The sequence below is a fragment of the Perognathus longimembris genome, chromosome 5 (genome assembly GCF_023159225.1).
Source record: "Perognathus longimembris pacificus isolate PPM17 chromosome 5, ASM2315922v1, whole genome shotgun sequence".
NCBI classification, from domain to species: Eukaryota; Metazoa; Chordata; class Mammalia; order Rodentia; family Heteromyidae; genus Perognathus; species Perognathus longimembris.
In genome coordinates, this window is record NC_063165.1 from 10,428,211 (window position 1) to 10,444,238 (window position 16,028).

The 16,028-nt window shown below is 38.5% G+C and overlaps 1 protein-coding gene across 3 annotated transcripts in view; it reads right to left on the reverse strand.

Moving 5' to 3' along the window:
• The window catches only part of Map3k7cl (MAP3K7 C-terminal like), an 89,528-nt gene that overhangs the window by 60,140 nt on the left and 13,360 nt on the right, over window positions 1–16,028 (reverse strand). For 2 of the 3 annotated variants that reach the window (XM_048345937.1, XM_048345936.1), the window contains exon 2: window positions 10,491–10,711. The exons of the other annotated variant lie outside the window; for it this stretch is intronic. The gene's annotated coding sequence lies outside the window, so the exon portion shown is untranslated. The remainder of the gene's footprint in view (window positions 1–10,490; window positions 10,712–16,028) is intronic. 3 annotated transcript variants of the gene reach the window in all.

Below are 16,028 nucleotides of genomic sequence, written 5' to 3' on the forward strand. Positions count from 1 at the left end.
ACTTTTCCCAACCCATCCAGCGCTAATCACAATGAAAGGTATGCTTTAAACCCATAAGTATGATACCTTTATTCTCCAGACTCTGAGTTCCATAAGACACTACCTTATCAATATTTTTTAAATTTAAGGCATCATTTCAGGGAATCAGCAGTGAAGACTGCCTCGCCTTCCACTCCCCATTCCAAACTGTCTCCTCCAGTCAATTACCCGTAGCCATAAGCAAGGATGCAAGGCTGGAGCAGTTGGAGTGGTTGGGCAGTGGGCCGCTTTGGGCGCGCGCACACACACACACACACACACACACACACACACACACACACACACACACACTGTGTTGTACATGCTGAGTGGGAAGAAGAGGAGGAGGAAGAGGGAGGAGGAGAAAAAGAAGCCCCATACTGAGAGGACAAGCCAATGGACACAGGATGGAAGTTGGGAAGGTTTGGCCTAGATTTAAGTAAATGTGAGGTTGAGGGCTGCTGGGTTGGGTTTATAGTGCAGGCAGCAAGGTAGGGTAGTTACGTTCCCATTTCTTCTTTCCTTTTTAAATTAGCGAGTATTGATTGCACAATAGAACCTCACTGTAGTACTTCTGAGTGTATACATGTGCCCCCTGCACCCTCCCCTTTTGTCCTCCCCTCTCATGGTGTCCAGTGCTCAAAAGAATCCATTAGCCATTCTGTCATTCCAGTTTTAGCATTTTTTGTAAAAAGGGATTTCACCATGTATTTCACACATGAAAATGTTGTGCTTGAGTTAGAAAGAAGCTCGCCCCCTTGGAGGTTGCAGCTGCTCTTGGTTCCAAGGTAACCCAGGACAAGACAGTCACAGACTGACTCATAAAACTCCTTTGTCACCCTTGACCATGCCTCCGTGGTCTTGCCTCCAAGGTCATTTCAGGATCTCCAGAGAAAAAAAAACAGCAGGCTTTCTCCTCAATACATTTCATGATAACCAACTCTCTTGAGAGAGTTTAAAAAGAACTCAACTCTGTTGAAAGAATCTTGAAACTGTGTGAATGACTGAAAGTCCTCTCCTGAAAGGCACACTTGGGAAGAGGTTCTGCAGTTGGTGGGGAGGGAACAATTAGATGGTTGAACATATTCCAACAGAAATAAAGATGGAGGAGAATGCCTAAGGGAAAAATAACAAAGTTCAAATTCAAGTCCAAAAATATAATTTTCCAAATAACTGCATAAAATGAATTGGGGGGGGGGAAGAAAGACCATATTGAGAGCCAAAATACTAGTGGAAAAAATACCTTCAAGCACAAAACAAAAAGGAATCAAACCATAGACACAAGATTAGGGAGTGGTAGATTGAGGATTGAAACACAGGCAAAGTTTTAAAGTAAAATATTCCCAGGATATGCCTCCAAAGAGATTCTCAAAAAATTAAACATACAGTAAGGAGAAATTTGAAAAGAAATACAGAAATCAAAAGAGTCAACTACTTCACCCAGGTGTTGGAACTGAGATACGAAATTGGGGGATTGGAAGGATGAAGAGTGAAGGTTCCTAAGGTCTCATTTGCTGGGAAAAAGAGCAAGAGGAATAAATGCCCTCTGTAAGAGTAAGCTGATCAAAACAGGAGAGAAGCATGCTGAAGCAGTAAAGGCACTTGGATTAGGAAATTTATTGGTATCATCTCTGCAAAAAGTAGTGTGCTAATACATATATAATCACAATGACAAAAAGGAAAGATAGAAGGGAAATGCATAATTATCAAGATAAAAGGAATGAACCACATGTCATCAAACTTACCAAAGGAAAATGAATGAATAAATAAATAATACACATAAAACTAGATATAAGGAATGAAGTCTGATAAATGAATTAAATTACACAATAAAAGAGATTTCTAACTAAAAGTCACTAGCTATATGTAGCACCCCTTCCCCACTTTCTGTGAGGGACATAATCCAAGACTGACAGTTGTGAAGCCAAGATTTCTAGGTAGTAGTGAACCTTGTACATACTAGCTTCCTTTTATACAGAGATACCTATTATAACAGGTACTTAGAAACTACTTTCTCTAAAAAAACACTGGCTCTTTACGTGGGCCCATAAATTAAATAAAAGCAAATAGAGGCTTAGCATTTCTGTCTCCATTTTGTTTCTGTCCTTACTCTGAGCCATTAGGCTTGCAACCCCCTTGGAATCCAAGAAGGACAGGCCTAACTGATATAACAGCTTTACAGTAAGGGAAGGAGAAAACTGTCCTCAAGAAAAGGAATGAAAAAGCCTCCACAAAACAGACCACCATCAGGAAATAATGACTTGCTTTTCCTGACCACATTGCTCTTCTCAAGTGATGATAGCAGTAAATTCTCCAGAATCTCAGATAATGGTCAACTAGGCCATGCTCTGACAAGAGCTATTTAATAATTGTGCATATATTTCCAACCTCTGCCTCAAAGTCTTTCTCCATTTATGCCTAAACTTCATGTGTGTATCCAGAAGATGAGCTGAAGTACTTCCTTTTCCTCTTCCCTTATTGTTGTGTCAATGCCACATAATGAACCTTCTTTTCTCTGTCCTGCATTGTAACTCGTCTCTTCATTTGGGATGTTAGGGTGAGTACCTGGACCTGACAAGTGGAACCCCTAGAGTTGGGCCCAAACCCTAAAACTCTGGTTTCACTATGTTACTATTTAATTTAAAAATTAGGTACAAATAGATTAACAACAACAATAGAATAGTGAGGTCAGATGCCAGTGGCTTACATTCGTTATCCCAGCTGTTCAGGAAGGTAAGATCTGGAGGATCAAAGTTCAAAGCCAACCTAGGCAGAAAAGTCTGAGACTCCATCTCCCATTGGCCAGCAAAAAGCCCAGCTGGAGATGTGGCTCAAATGATAGAGTGCTACCTCATCAAATACAGGGTCCTAAGTTCAAACTCTGGTACCAACAATCAGTAAGTCAACCAATAGGAAAATAGTTATAAGAATATCATAAAGTAAAAGTTATGTAAATGTACTTCCTATCCCTCTCAGAATATTTTATACTATATTCAGGCTCATTCTTGTACTGATGTGAAATTCTAAAATGAAATGAAATGAATAACATACAGAGAATTGTGTGCCTTTTAAATTTTATTTTTTCTGTATATCACCTGTACAATAACAATAAAAATAAATTAAATTAAATGAATTTTTAAAGTTTGTTTAGAGGAAATCCAATTAAAATTTTAACTTGTTAATTTTGGAATTTCCATCTAGTATTTTCAGTCTGTGGTAAGCTGTGGATAATCTAAATTAAAACAGTCTACACAATTATTATCTTACTAAAAGTAAATGGCAAGAAACACATACAAAACAAATTGAGAGTGAAATTTGTGTGACTATATGTACACACTGATATATTTAATTTCAATACTTACAAAAGCTACAATATAAGGTTTTGTAATTAAAGACACAGAGCCTTGAAAACATGGACAATTGGAGAGAAGGTAATACAGAGTTGGGGTTGGAAAGCAGATGTAAAAACAACAGATGGCTTAGCATATTGGAGGGTTTAAACTTACAGTAGGTAAGGCCAAGAGCCAACTTGACTTGCAGTGCAGAATCCTGCAAAAAGTTCAGCAATTTAAGCTACCAGGTAACACTGGAGGAATATCAATAATAAACTTCAAACTCTATTACAAATCCATAGTAATAAAGACAGCTTGGTACTGGCACAAGAATAGGCCCAAGGACCAGTGGAAGAGAACTGAAGACCCAGAACTGTACCCACACACTTATGGCCACTTAATGTTTGACAAAGGAGCCAAAAAAAAATAAGTTGAAAGAAAGACTTGTCAAAAAATAGTGCAGGCATAATTGGCTAACCACATGTTGAAAACTAAAGTTAGATCTTTATATATCACCCTGCTCCAAAATCAACTCCAAATGGATCAAAGACCTCAAGATAATAAAAGCAGATACCCTGAAAATATTACAGGAAGGAATAAGAGAAACACTAGGGCTCCTTGGCACAAGTCAAAACTTTCTTAATAAAGACCCAGAAACATAACAAATCAAAGAATGATTGGATAAATGGGATTGAATTAAACTGCAGAGATTCTGCACAGCAAAGGACATAGCTAGCAAGATATGTAGAAAGAAAGAAAAAAAGAAAGAAGAAAAAAAAAGATATGTAGAAAGTCCATAGACTGGGAGACCATTTTCATTAGCCACACAACAGACAAGGGCCTCATATCTAAAATATACCTACAGCTCAAGTGATACTCTTAACAGGGGATCCCAATAGCCCAACTGCTAAGCGCATAAAACCATATATAATGAAGCATATCAACATGAAATCCAGTATATGGAAATAAGAGGTTCTTATTATATCCAGTATGTAGTTTTTTTTTCATTTCTCTTAGTTTCTGTACCTTGTGTCTTGTATATAAGATTATTAGATTAGTGGAGGAAAGGGAATCACAGAAAAAATAAGACACTGAAACTCATTTGACTCTATGTGGATATGAACCTTACCACTTGGGGGGCAATAGGGAGAGGTAAGCAGGAGAAAATGAGGGATGGGGTAACAGTATTTAAAAACAAATGTATTCATTACCTAATTTATGTAACTGTAACTCCCCTGCTCATCACCTTTCTAATAATGATTTTTTAAAGGCAAAAAAGAGCTCAGTGGACAGTGTCTAGGTCTTGAGTTCAAGCTTCATGACCAATAAGAAAGGGAGGAAGGGAGGTAAGGAGGGAAGGAGGGGTGGAGGGAGGAAGGGAGGGAGGGAACAAAGAGAGAAAGAATCAGAGAGGAAGAGAGGGAGAGAGGGAGGAAGAAAGGGAGGAAGGAAGGGAGGAAGGAAGGAAGGAAGGAAGGAAGGAAGGAAGGAAGGAAGGAAGGAAGGAAGGAAGGAAGGAAGGAAGGAAGGAAAGAAGGGAGGGAGGGAGGGAGGGAGGGAGGAAGGAAAGAAGGAAGGAAGGAAGGAAGGAAGGAAGGAAGGAAGGAAGGAAGGAAGGAAGGAAGGAAAGAAGGAAGGAAGGAAGGAAGGAAGGAAGGAAGGAAGGAAGGAAGGAAGGAAGGAAGGAAGGAAAGAATTTTATGTACTTTTGACTCCGAAATTGCATTCGTGAGAAGTCTGCATTATAAAAAATTAAAATATGAGCTGGGAATGTGGCTTAGGGGTAGTGCTTGCCTAGAATTCATGAAGCCTTGGGTTTGATTTCTCAGTAACATAGAAACAGAAAAAACTGGAGTGGTGTTGTGGTTCAAGTGGTGAAGTGCTAGCCTTGAGCAAAAGAAGCTCCGAAAGCAATACTTACAAAATCATTTGGTGTAAATTAACTGCACAACTCTTGTGGGGAGAGGGAAGGGTGGAGGGGCAAGGGAATGAGGGAGGAGGTAACAAGTCGAACAAGAAATGTACTCACTGTCTTGCACATGAATCTGTAACCCCTCTGTACCACACTTTAACAATAAAGAAAAAAGTTTAATTAAAAAAAAAAAAGCTTAGGAACAGTGCCTATGCTCTGAGTTCATGCCCCCGGACTGGCTGGCAAAAATAAAATAAAATAAAATAGTGGCATATAGGCTATATGTATAAAAATGGTTTACTGTTGATAATAAAATTTTGAAAAAAAATGGTTTACTGAACTTTTATCACTTTGCCTAGGACCAGTTTGATGCCCTAATATTAATGTGGTTTGCAATTTATCCCCAAAGAGGGAGAAATTATCACTTACAGGCATAGATCATTATTATACAACTCTGTCAGGGAGAAATTATTATATTTAACTTAAATATGTGGTTTATAAGATAAAAAATGAAAAAATAAGTCAAAAAATGGACTTCAGTAGAATAAAATACTTATATGAGTCAAAATCCAGTTGCGTGTGTGTGTGTGTGTGTGAATAAATATTGTTGAAGAGAACAATTAAACGGCGAGGTTGGGTTTTCCTGGATATTCATTTACAAAATTCTTAAAACCTCCTCAGCAAGCATTTTTTAAGCTTTCCTTGATTTCAAGTGAAAATAGACCTATTACAAATGGAAAATAAATTAATTCTATGGATAATAGTAATAATGGTGTAGAATGATCATAAAATAAGCACTACACCAATTAATTCTGCCTAATTGTCCACAAGGGGATTCTGTCTTCCTTAAAACTCTCAGTATTAATACTTATCCCCATCACATTTCTATGTCCATAGCTAGAAGCTTTTACTAGGTAAAGACAAGAGGGATGGGGGAATTAGAGGAGAAAAGGAAATAAACATACTCACAAAGGTTCAGGTATCATCATATAGACATGAGATGATGAATGTCGTTTCTTTTATCGGACCCATGAAGGTAAAGCATGTGATCTCTGTAAAAAAAAAAAATACAGAGTAGCTTCATAGGGACATAATTCTTCTATAAAGGGAAGTCCATGGAATGTTTCGAGCCACTGCCCCAGAATTGTCTGGGCCTGGCCTGAACTGAGTTTGGGCTCAAGTTGAACTTTTGGGGCCTTTACCAAAGCATTTAAACTTTTTCTTCATGTTGACTAACTTTCCCACCACTTGAGTTGAATGAAGACTGTCAGATTATTTCTGACTGCTTCTTTTAAGCTCTTAAACATTCTGTAACTGTTCTACTGAAGCAACAGGATGTATAACACTAGCACTCACATTTATTGTACAGTTTACAAGATGTTTTCTTAAATTTTTAGTACCACTCATCTGTATGAGAAGAATCATTTGACAGCTGAATACTGAGACTCAGGAGGCAGGAATGTATGTCTAAGTATACCTTGATGCTGAAAAGTAGACAAGTTCATTGCTTCTAAGATCAACATTCAATACTGGTATAAGTACAGGGAAAGATAGGGATTTTTATTTGCTATTGGTGAGAATGACAGCTGGTAAGTTTTCGTCAGTATCAAAAAAAAACTTAAAATAAATGTTTTAGTCATCACAGGCTGCTATTGTAGAATGAGATGCTTAAATGACTAGGTTTTATCTCTCATGGTTCTGGACTGGGAAGTCCAAGGTCAAGGAACTGGCTGTTCCTTGAAGGCACCTTCCTGCTGCATTCTCTCCCACAAGGATAGATAGATTCTCATTCAAGTCTCTTCTGATAAGGCACTAATCCTGTCAAGACAAGTCCTCCTTTAAGCCTCATTTAATTACTTCCTTAAAGGTTCTATCTCCAAACACAGTCACATTGAGGAATTTTAGACTATAGTCAGACTATAACTATATGCATCTCATTTGAGCTAGGATTTCCTCTATTAGCAAATTAAGAAAGTAATTAAAACCCACTTACCAAAATATGTACACAAGGATGTTTCTTCCATTGCTGTTGGGGAAAACACTTCTATTTCTGAACTTCATTTCAGTTTACTAATATGCAAAAAGAGAGATAATAACAATACACATAGGGCATGAAGTTATGAACATTATGAAAATATGGCAGAGTGTCTGATAAAATATTTTCATTAAACAGGAACAAAGTACTTTCACAGAAAACAAATATTTGTCTTTTCTTATAACAAGAAAGCCATCACTATTGCTTTCATAACTTTATTTCCTCCTGGTCTCAAAATGACTACAAGCTGACTTTCCACAATTTCCAAAGACAGTTCACGATGATGTGGAAAGTTTTTCCAAAGGACTTCCGCAGACTTCCCCACAGTGGATCACATGCTTACATGTGATCAGTACAAAGCACTACAAACAGTGTCAGGGTTATCATGATTAATTTAGACTACTTCTCTACCGGAACAAAGTAGGAATGCTAGAGGATTTCACTTTAGAGTAGGCACTAGCAGTTTTTATGCTGTTTGCTTCTATTCCTGAGATCCCACTCTCCATTCAAGACTTTGCTAGAGTTAAACTACATGACACATCTGCAATTCAGAGGTAACCTATTTTACCTCTAGAGATTTTGGAACTGAGTGAAAAGTTCCCCTATCTATTATGACACCAAGATAGTGGTAAGGACAGATGGTGTTACTTAGATCCAGTATCCAAATTTCAGTATGAAAGAGGAACATTTGTTAGGAGAAATATTAGAGGTAAGGATGTTCTTTTTCCTGTGTTAGAACTTCAAAAAGTGAAACAATCAGGACTGTCCCAGAGACTGCCCAGGTATTGAATCCCAAGGGAGTTGGACAGATCAGTGGAAATCAAATGCTGGAACAAAAGATGTATTCGATATCACATTTCCTTCTTATTAAAAAGCATGGACATCTCTATGGGAGGGAGTCCTGGGGCTTGAACACAAGGCCTATGTGCTGTCTCTGAGCTTCTTTGGTAAGATGGACATTTTGCACAATGGTTAGGTATGGCTCCTCAACCTCTTGTGCAGGGTACCTCAATGGTATCCAAAGTTTCAAGGAGAAGAGCTATTAAAGTTACTAGTAAATGTATTTAGACAAAAGCTGTGTGAGGAGATAACCTAAATCCCCCTCCCTCAGAGTGAGTTGCTAAGGCATGCAAAGACTACAGGAAGGATGCTATTTAGAAAAAAAAAAAAGTCACATTCAGAATTCTCTTGTGGTTAAGGAGGATTAGTTGGAGCATGCTCTGTGAGTCAGAGCAATGGCACCCAAGAGTGATGCTTCCTAGGATGCTGTAATTAGAAATCCTTTGCACACATTCTGCCCTTAAGCAGACCAACAAATACTCAGACCATTCCTATATATGACTCCAGATGCTCTGAGCATAAGACAGTATCAAGTTTCTACACGGGACTTTTCTAATCCAAACAACTTTTCTCTGCTCTTGGCAAAGGAGATTCTCAAATTCACAGTGGGAGGTTAGGTTGCTGGAAAAAGCAAAGCTGGAGGATTCATTATTTTGCCTACTGTAAAGCTGGAAATTAAAGAACTGATGATTATTGCTCGTCACCAATAAAGACCACCTATCATGAGATGGAAAGCAGTCATCACATCTAGAACTGTGGAATGAGGTTCTTCTGCTGTGATTAAAACATTTTGTGTAAATCGTAGCTCTTTTTTCAAAAAATGTTAAGCTTTATTGTAAAAGGGATGTACAGAGAGGTTACGAACACGCCAGCTGATGAATACATTTCCTTATGAACAGTGTTACTCTCTCCCTCTTTCTCTCCCAGTTTTTCCCTTCCTGGTTACCCCCTCCCCCCCCACACCAAGTTGATTCATTCATTTCCAAAATAATGTCTGGTGAGTACCACTGCTAAAATGGATCACCCTTTGTTCCACCATTTCAAACCACAGCTTTTGCTAAGAAGAGAAACGGGGATATTTCTGAAAGAACAGAAAGAATCTCAAGGGGAAAAAAATCTGCTTTCTTTAAAAGGTCTTCTGGAGTGTTGATTCTGTAGCCTAAGGACCACTATTTGAGTTAGTGGGAACTTGAAGGACACGTGCCTGGGACTGATTTTCAGGAACATGTGGATCAGAAAAAAGAAGAACAAATGTTAAGTATCATGACAAGTTCTTGTTGACAAACGCTACCAACATGAAATAAAACTACAATCAGAGTTGGAAAGCTACAAAGATTGAAAAAGGGAGGCTCTTCAGAAATAGGTAGCTAATATGGTGAATTTGACGAAGGTTGCCAAGATATATAGAACCTCTTTATCTTGGTTTTGCTCTACTTACCTATAACCGCTAGATCTCAGGGTCAGTTACCAAGAAGGAAATCAAGGTATTCCTCACGCAAGAGAAGAATCACTTGGTTGGTGTAAAAAACTGACCCACATAACAAAGAGAGGTAAGTACACATTACAATGTCCATACCTTTCCTAGGCAGGAAGGAAGGAAGGAAGGAAGGAAAGAAGGGAGGGAGGGAAGGAGGGAGGAAGGAAGGAAGGAAGGAAGGAAGGAAGGAAGGAAGGAAGGAAGGAAGGAAGGAAGGAAGGAAGGAAGGAAGGAAGGAAAGGAAGGAAGGGAAGTCAAAAGGAGGAAGGCTTTTTAGAGCGTCAGCTGAACAAGCACACGACCCTGAGTTCAAACCTTGGTATCAGGGGAAATTTTTTTATATGTGTGTCAGGAGGTTTATACTCAAATCAGAAAAGGTATGTGTGTGTGTGTGTGTGTGCGCGCACGCGTGCACGCGCGTGTGTGTTTGTGTGTGTAGCATAATTAATGAATAGTCTTTCTCCTTCACACCACATCCCCTGACAGAGAAAGTGAAATCAGAATCCTAAGACATTAGCAGAAAAGGAAAAGAGGAGAAAGAGAAGGAGGTACCCAGAGCCACTGCCCTGCTCTGACCCAGGCCCCTGCAAAATGAAGTGCTACCCAACTATGCTCCAAAAGAACAGGATGTAAAAAGCCTTCAAAGTCCATGACTTTCAGAAAGCAACTGGGGCCCCATTTGGAGGTGAGCTGGGGATTTCCACAGGCACAGTAATAGACTTTGGCCTCTGAGTATCCAATCACCAGTAGCCAACTCACTGACCTTTGGACGGTCCTCCAACATGGCCAAACTTGTTGCAGAACATAAAACTGAAATGCTAAATAAAGATCAAGGCCAAATCAAAGTCATGATGAGACAAATGACCCCACACAAACCTTTTGATGTCAGGTCTTTTTTGCTCACAGAAGAATTTGAAGCCTGTTTCTTTCTCTTTAGAGAGGGTTGTTAATGGTCCTACATATTGGAGTTTAAATCTGGAAACAGTTCTAAAAAAAAAAAATCATTAGTCTTTGAGTCAGAAGCTTGGGTTCCAGTGCTGGATATTAAACAGAGAAACCATAGATCTTCCCTTGGCCTCAGGCATGGATCTGCTTTCCTGAAAAAAAAAATAGAGAGATAAGATTACAGGATTGAAGGAGTACAATGATTACTATAACTCATGCAATTCTAAGCTTTATTAATGTCTTTAAGCTTTGACTATATGATACACACTACTTGAAAGATGCTGTGCACAGCATTACAGAAGCTGCGATTCAAACCCAGCTTGAAATCTTAGCTCTGCAATATTCTAGATGGGTTATGTAAGACGGGCTTCTATTCTTCCTCATCTATTTCCTCATCTTCAAAATAAATACAGGAGATAGTGACAGTACCCTTCTCAAAGTGATGTGTTATGAGTGCTGGATAAAATTATGTGCATCAATTATTAATCAGACACATCCTCTGGCATATCAGAAATACTCAACAGGGCTGGGAATATGGCCTAGTGGCAAGAGTGCTTGCCTTGTATACATGAAGCCCTGAGTTCGATTCCCTAGAACCACATATATAGAAAGCAGCCAGAAGTGGCATGGTGGCTCAAGTGGCAGAGTGCTATCCTTGAGCAAAAAGAAGCCAGGAGCAGTGCTCAGGCCCTAAGTTGAAGGCCCAGGACTGGCCAAAAAAAAAGAAAAAAGAAAAAAGAAAAAGAAATACTCAACAGACAATAATTATTATTATACACTTGCAAATGTACACTCAGGAGAATACAAGTAAAGGGGTTTTATTAATATATACACCTTCAATGTGACAGAGAAAAATAGAGTCACTGAGAAACTGACTACCTAGAAAATCATACATATACTTTTTGAAAGATATCTTGGGCCTGGTAGATGACAGGTACAAAAGGAATATAGACCACTGGTCATGTTTTTCATGTGATCCAAAATGATAGATAGATACACCTAATGGTTTCTACATACACAGCAGCACTTTATAATATTCTGATTTCTGCTAGGTTGGTTAGGAGTGGGCAATTGTGAATGAAAGGATAGAATAGAAATCAACTATCCCATACAGTAGCCACTGGTATGATGGGACTATGGAGCAATTGAAACATTACCAATTTGATGTGCTATGGTGTGGTACATTTATCAGCTATCAAAAACATAAAACCTAAAACATAAATTTTATTAATATTTTATGGATTATATGTTAAAATGATAAAAATTGAATAAATTGGAATGTGTTGAATATATATGGCATATGTTTCTCTTTTATTCTTAAATGTGGCAATTAAAATGCTTTTATTTAAATATGTAACTTGCAGTTTGTTTCAATTGGACAGTGCCAGTATAGAAAGTGGCACAAGAATCTAAACAGAGAGAGACAGAGACAGAGACAGAGAGACAGAGAGAAACAAGGTAAAAGGAAATCCCAGTGATATAGTAGGTTAAAACAACAACAAAAGAATATCAGATCATATGAAGATACAATCTGGATCCAATATCAAGATGAGAAGAATTCTCTAAGATTGAAAGAAAGAAAATGCATTCGATATGCCTTTTGCATATGTCATGTTGCAACATTTAACAGAAGAAAGAGAAGCTCGATGCTTTTCACTCTTCATCGGACAATGGACAATGGTTTTTTTTTTGTCAGTTGTGTGGCTTGAACTCAAGGCCTAGGTGCTATCCCTGAGCTGTTTTGCTCAAGGGCACCTCTCTCCCACTTTGAGCCACAGCACCACTTCCAGTTTTCTGGTGATTAACTGGAGATAAGAGTCTCACAAGGACTTGCCTGCCAGGGCTGGCTTCGAACCGTGATGCTCAAATCTCAGCCTTCTGAGTAGCTAGGATGACAGGCATGAGCCACTGGTATTTTATAAAATATCTCTTCCACTTTGTGATTAGGATGATGGAAAAATAAATAAAGTGTGCCCTCTGCAGGCTACTTAGTAAGATTTCAAAAAATCAAAAAAAAGGCAAGCGGTTTTTGTTGTTTTGTGAATCTTATTGTTATTATAAAGGTGATATACAGAGTGATTACAGTTATCTAAGTCAGGTAAAGAGGACATTTCTTTTTGGATAATGTCACCCCTTCCTTGGCTCTGTTAGGTTTTCCCCTCCCATTTTACCTGCAAGTTGTATAGTTCATTTTTGACATACCATTGCTGCATTTGTTTACCCTTTGTCCCTCCATTTCTGTGCACTCCCAAAGACATACAAAAGAACAAACAAAACAGAAAACAAAAGCATAACAAAGAAAAAAATTCTTGTTTCCATCTTCTGGAGTTCACTTCAATAAATAATATTTTCTATGATCAGATGCACACAGGCATTTTGTCTTTCTGTTCTTCTCCTGAGAGTATCCCCCTTTAGTCTCACTGTGTATGAATTCCTAGAGATCTACATAATTTTATTAGGTCCTAGTATTTTAGATCTAGTTTCTACATGTGAGAAACAACATGTGCCATTTATCTCTCTGAACTTGGCTTATCACATTTAACATGATTGGTTCCAGATCCAGCCATTTTCCTGAAAATGGCATGATATTCATTCTACTGGCTGTGTAAAATTCCATGTGTATAGGTGCCACACATTTTGGAACAACTCACTTATTATAGGGCACCTGGGCTGTTTCTACAGTCTGCCTATTGTGAATAGTGCAGCAATGAACATGGATGTGCAAGTGTCTGTATCCTGGCTTGTAATGTTCTGATAGGCAAGGTTCTTCAAATATAATGTTCATGGCAGGTGCCAGTGGCTCATGCTTATAATCCTAGCTACTCAGGAGGCTGATATCTGAGGATTGCAGTTCAAAGTCGGCCTAGGCAAGAAAGGCCATGAGACTCTTATCTCCAATAAGCAACCAGAAAACCGAAAGTGGCATTGTAGCGCAAAGTGGTAGAGCACTAGCCCTTGAGCTGAAGAACTCAGGGACAGCACCCAGGCACAGAGTTCAAGCCCCATGACAGACAATATAATAACAACAACAATAATAATAATAATTTTCAGGGGCTGGGAATGTGGCTTAGTGGTAGAGTGCTTGCCTAGCATGCATGAAGCCCTGGGTTTAATTCCTCAGCACCACATAAACACAAAAAGCGGAAGATGGCACTGTGGCTCAAGTGGTAGAGTGCTAGCTAGCCTTGAGGAAAGAAGCTCAGGGACAGTGCTCAGGCCCTGAGTTCAAGCCCTATGACTGGCAAAATAATTATACTAATAATGTTCAGTGCAAAAATAAGTTACATTTCACATTACTGTATATACTTTTCTTACCGTTGACTTGGTAATGATGTAAATAAAGGCAAGAAACAGGCTCAACAGCATGGAAATTGTTATTGGATCTTTTGTAAAGTTACTAAAGATATTTTTATTTGATCACTTTGTTTTTTTAATTAAATTGACAAGGTGATGTACAGAGGGGGTATAGTTACATAATAAGGTAGTGAGTACATTTTTTGTTACAACCTCCCTCATTTTTCTTTCCCTTCCCTAGTTCAGATAAGCATATATACAACAGTTATTGGATCTTTTTTAATCCTGTCTTTTTCCCTCCCCTTTCCCTTCCTCCATTCTTTTTCTTTCACTCTTCAAATATCTCTGGGCTGGGAATATGGCCTAGTGGCAAAAGTGCTTGCTTTGTATACATGAAGCCCCGGGTTCGATTCCCCAGCATCACATATATAGAAAACAGCCAGAGGTGGTGCTGTGGCTCAAGAGGTAGAGTGCTAGCCTTGAGCAAAATAAAAGAAGCCAGGGACAGTGCTCAGTCCCTGAGTCCAAGGTCCAGGACTGGCAAAAAAAAAAAAAAGAAAAAAATCTCAGACATCATTTGGTAAACTCCCTGTAAAGTCAGAAGATGAACCCTGGGTCCACTATTTTTATGTTGCTTACTTCTACAGTTTCTTTATATATTTCAATTATATTTCTATGCCTGAACTGGATAACATGCTAAAAAGATAAAATAAAATTACGTAAGAAGGCCACAAACATTGCCCAATCTCAAACTCAATGGTGTCAAATGTGCTTAGAAGCAGGTTATCTTTCCAAAGGTATTTTATCTGGCTGTTATTTAGAATTGGAGATATTTATTCTCAATTTTACTGGGCCAGTTTACAACTATACAAGTACATATTATTCTACAATGAATCTGAGATAGACTATGCTTTATTTCTAACCTATTAAATAGCAACATTTTATGGGAAAATACAAATGTAAGGGATACTGTGGATTCTCAGGAGCCCATCCTTATGTCTCCAGGTAGGATTAGCCACTTTTCTGTCCCTACCTTTTTTATTTAGATGAGCAGCACCTCTGGCAGAAGCACGAAGGGGTTCAGTGTTTCATTCCTCTCTGTATAGCAGTAAAGGATAAGGACTTGCTGTAGTAGTTGTGCTCATCTGGAAACTGGGGAGCAAAGGACACTTCATTTCATTTTGGGATTAGAGAAAAGTAGGACCATAAAATGTGGCCTCTCCCTTCCTTCGATTTATTTCATAAATTGGTCAATTGTAGGCTAGGACTGCCTGTAATGATAATAATTGGGCTTAAGTAGCTTCAAAAACTACAGCAATGGTGGTATTGAATTTATTTCCTATTAGCATTTACATTATTCACAGCATAATTTGTTTTTAAAACCAAAATAACCCCTTAATTTGTTAAATAAAACTATACCACAGCTGAATTAAACTTCACAATATATAAAAATCTTGCTAGAGGCATGGCTCAAGTAGCAATAAATAAATCAAACCAATACAAGGCCCCTAGTACTAAACAAATAAAAGCTGCAGGCCATTGACTAACACCAATAATCCAAGCTACTCAGGCAGATAAGATCTGAATGATGATAGTTCAAAGATAGCCTGGGTAGAAGAGTCTGTGAGATTCCATCTCCAAAACAGCCAGCAAAAGGCACGGTTGGTAATGTGACTAAAGTCTAAAGATCTCCAGTGGAGAAACAGGCCCAGAACTATAAAGCCAGAAACTATAAAGCCATGAGTTCAAATCCCAGATCACAAAAAAAAAAAAAAATCCTAAAAGAAGTTTCTATCAGACAAAATGTTTGGAATAACCCAGGAACTGTATTTATTCCTTACATACAATTTAAAATATGGTAACAGTATAATGCCAGCCTGTAAGTAAATGTATGATAATTATGCTTTACACACTGAAGTAAATACTTGAAGGAAATGACACCAAAAATAGGGTACTTGGGCTGGGAATGTGGCTTAGTGGTAGTGTGCTTGCCTAGCATGCACGAAGCTCTGGGTTCAATTCCTCAGCACCACACCAACAGAAAAAGCCAGAAGTGGCACTGTGGCTCAAGAGGTAGAGTGTTAGACTTAAACAAAAAGAAGCAGGGACAGTGCTCAGGCCCTGAGTTCAAGTCCCAGGACTGGCAAAAAGAGTGTGTGTGGGGGATATGTGTGT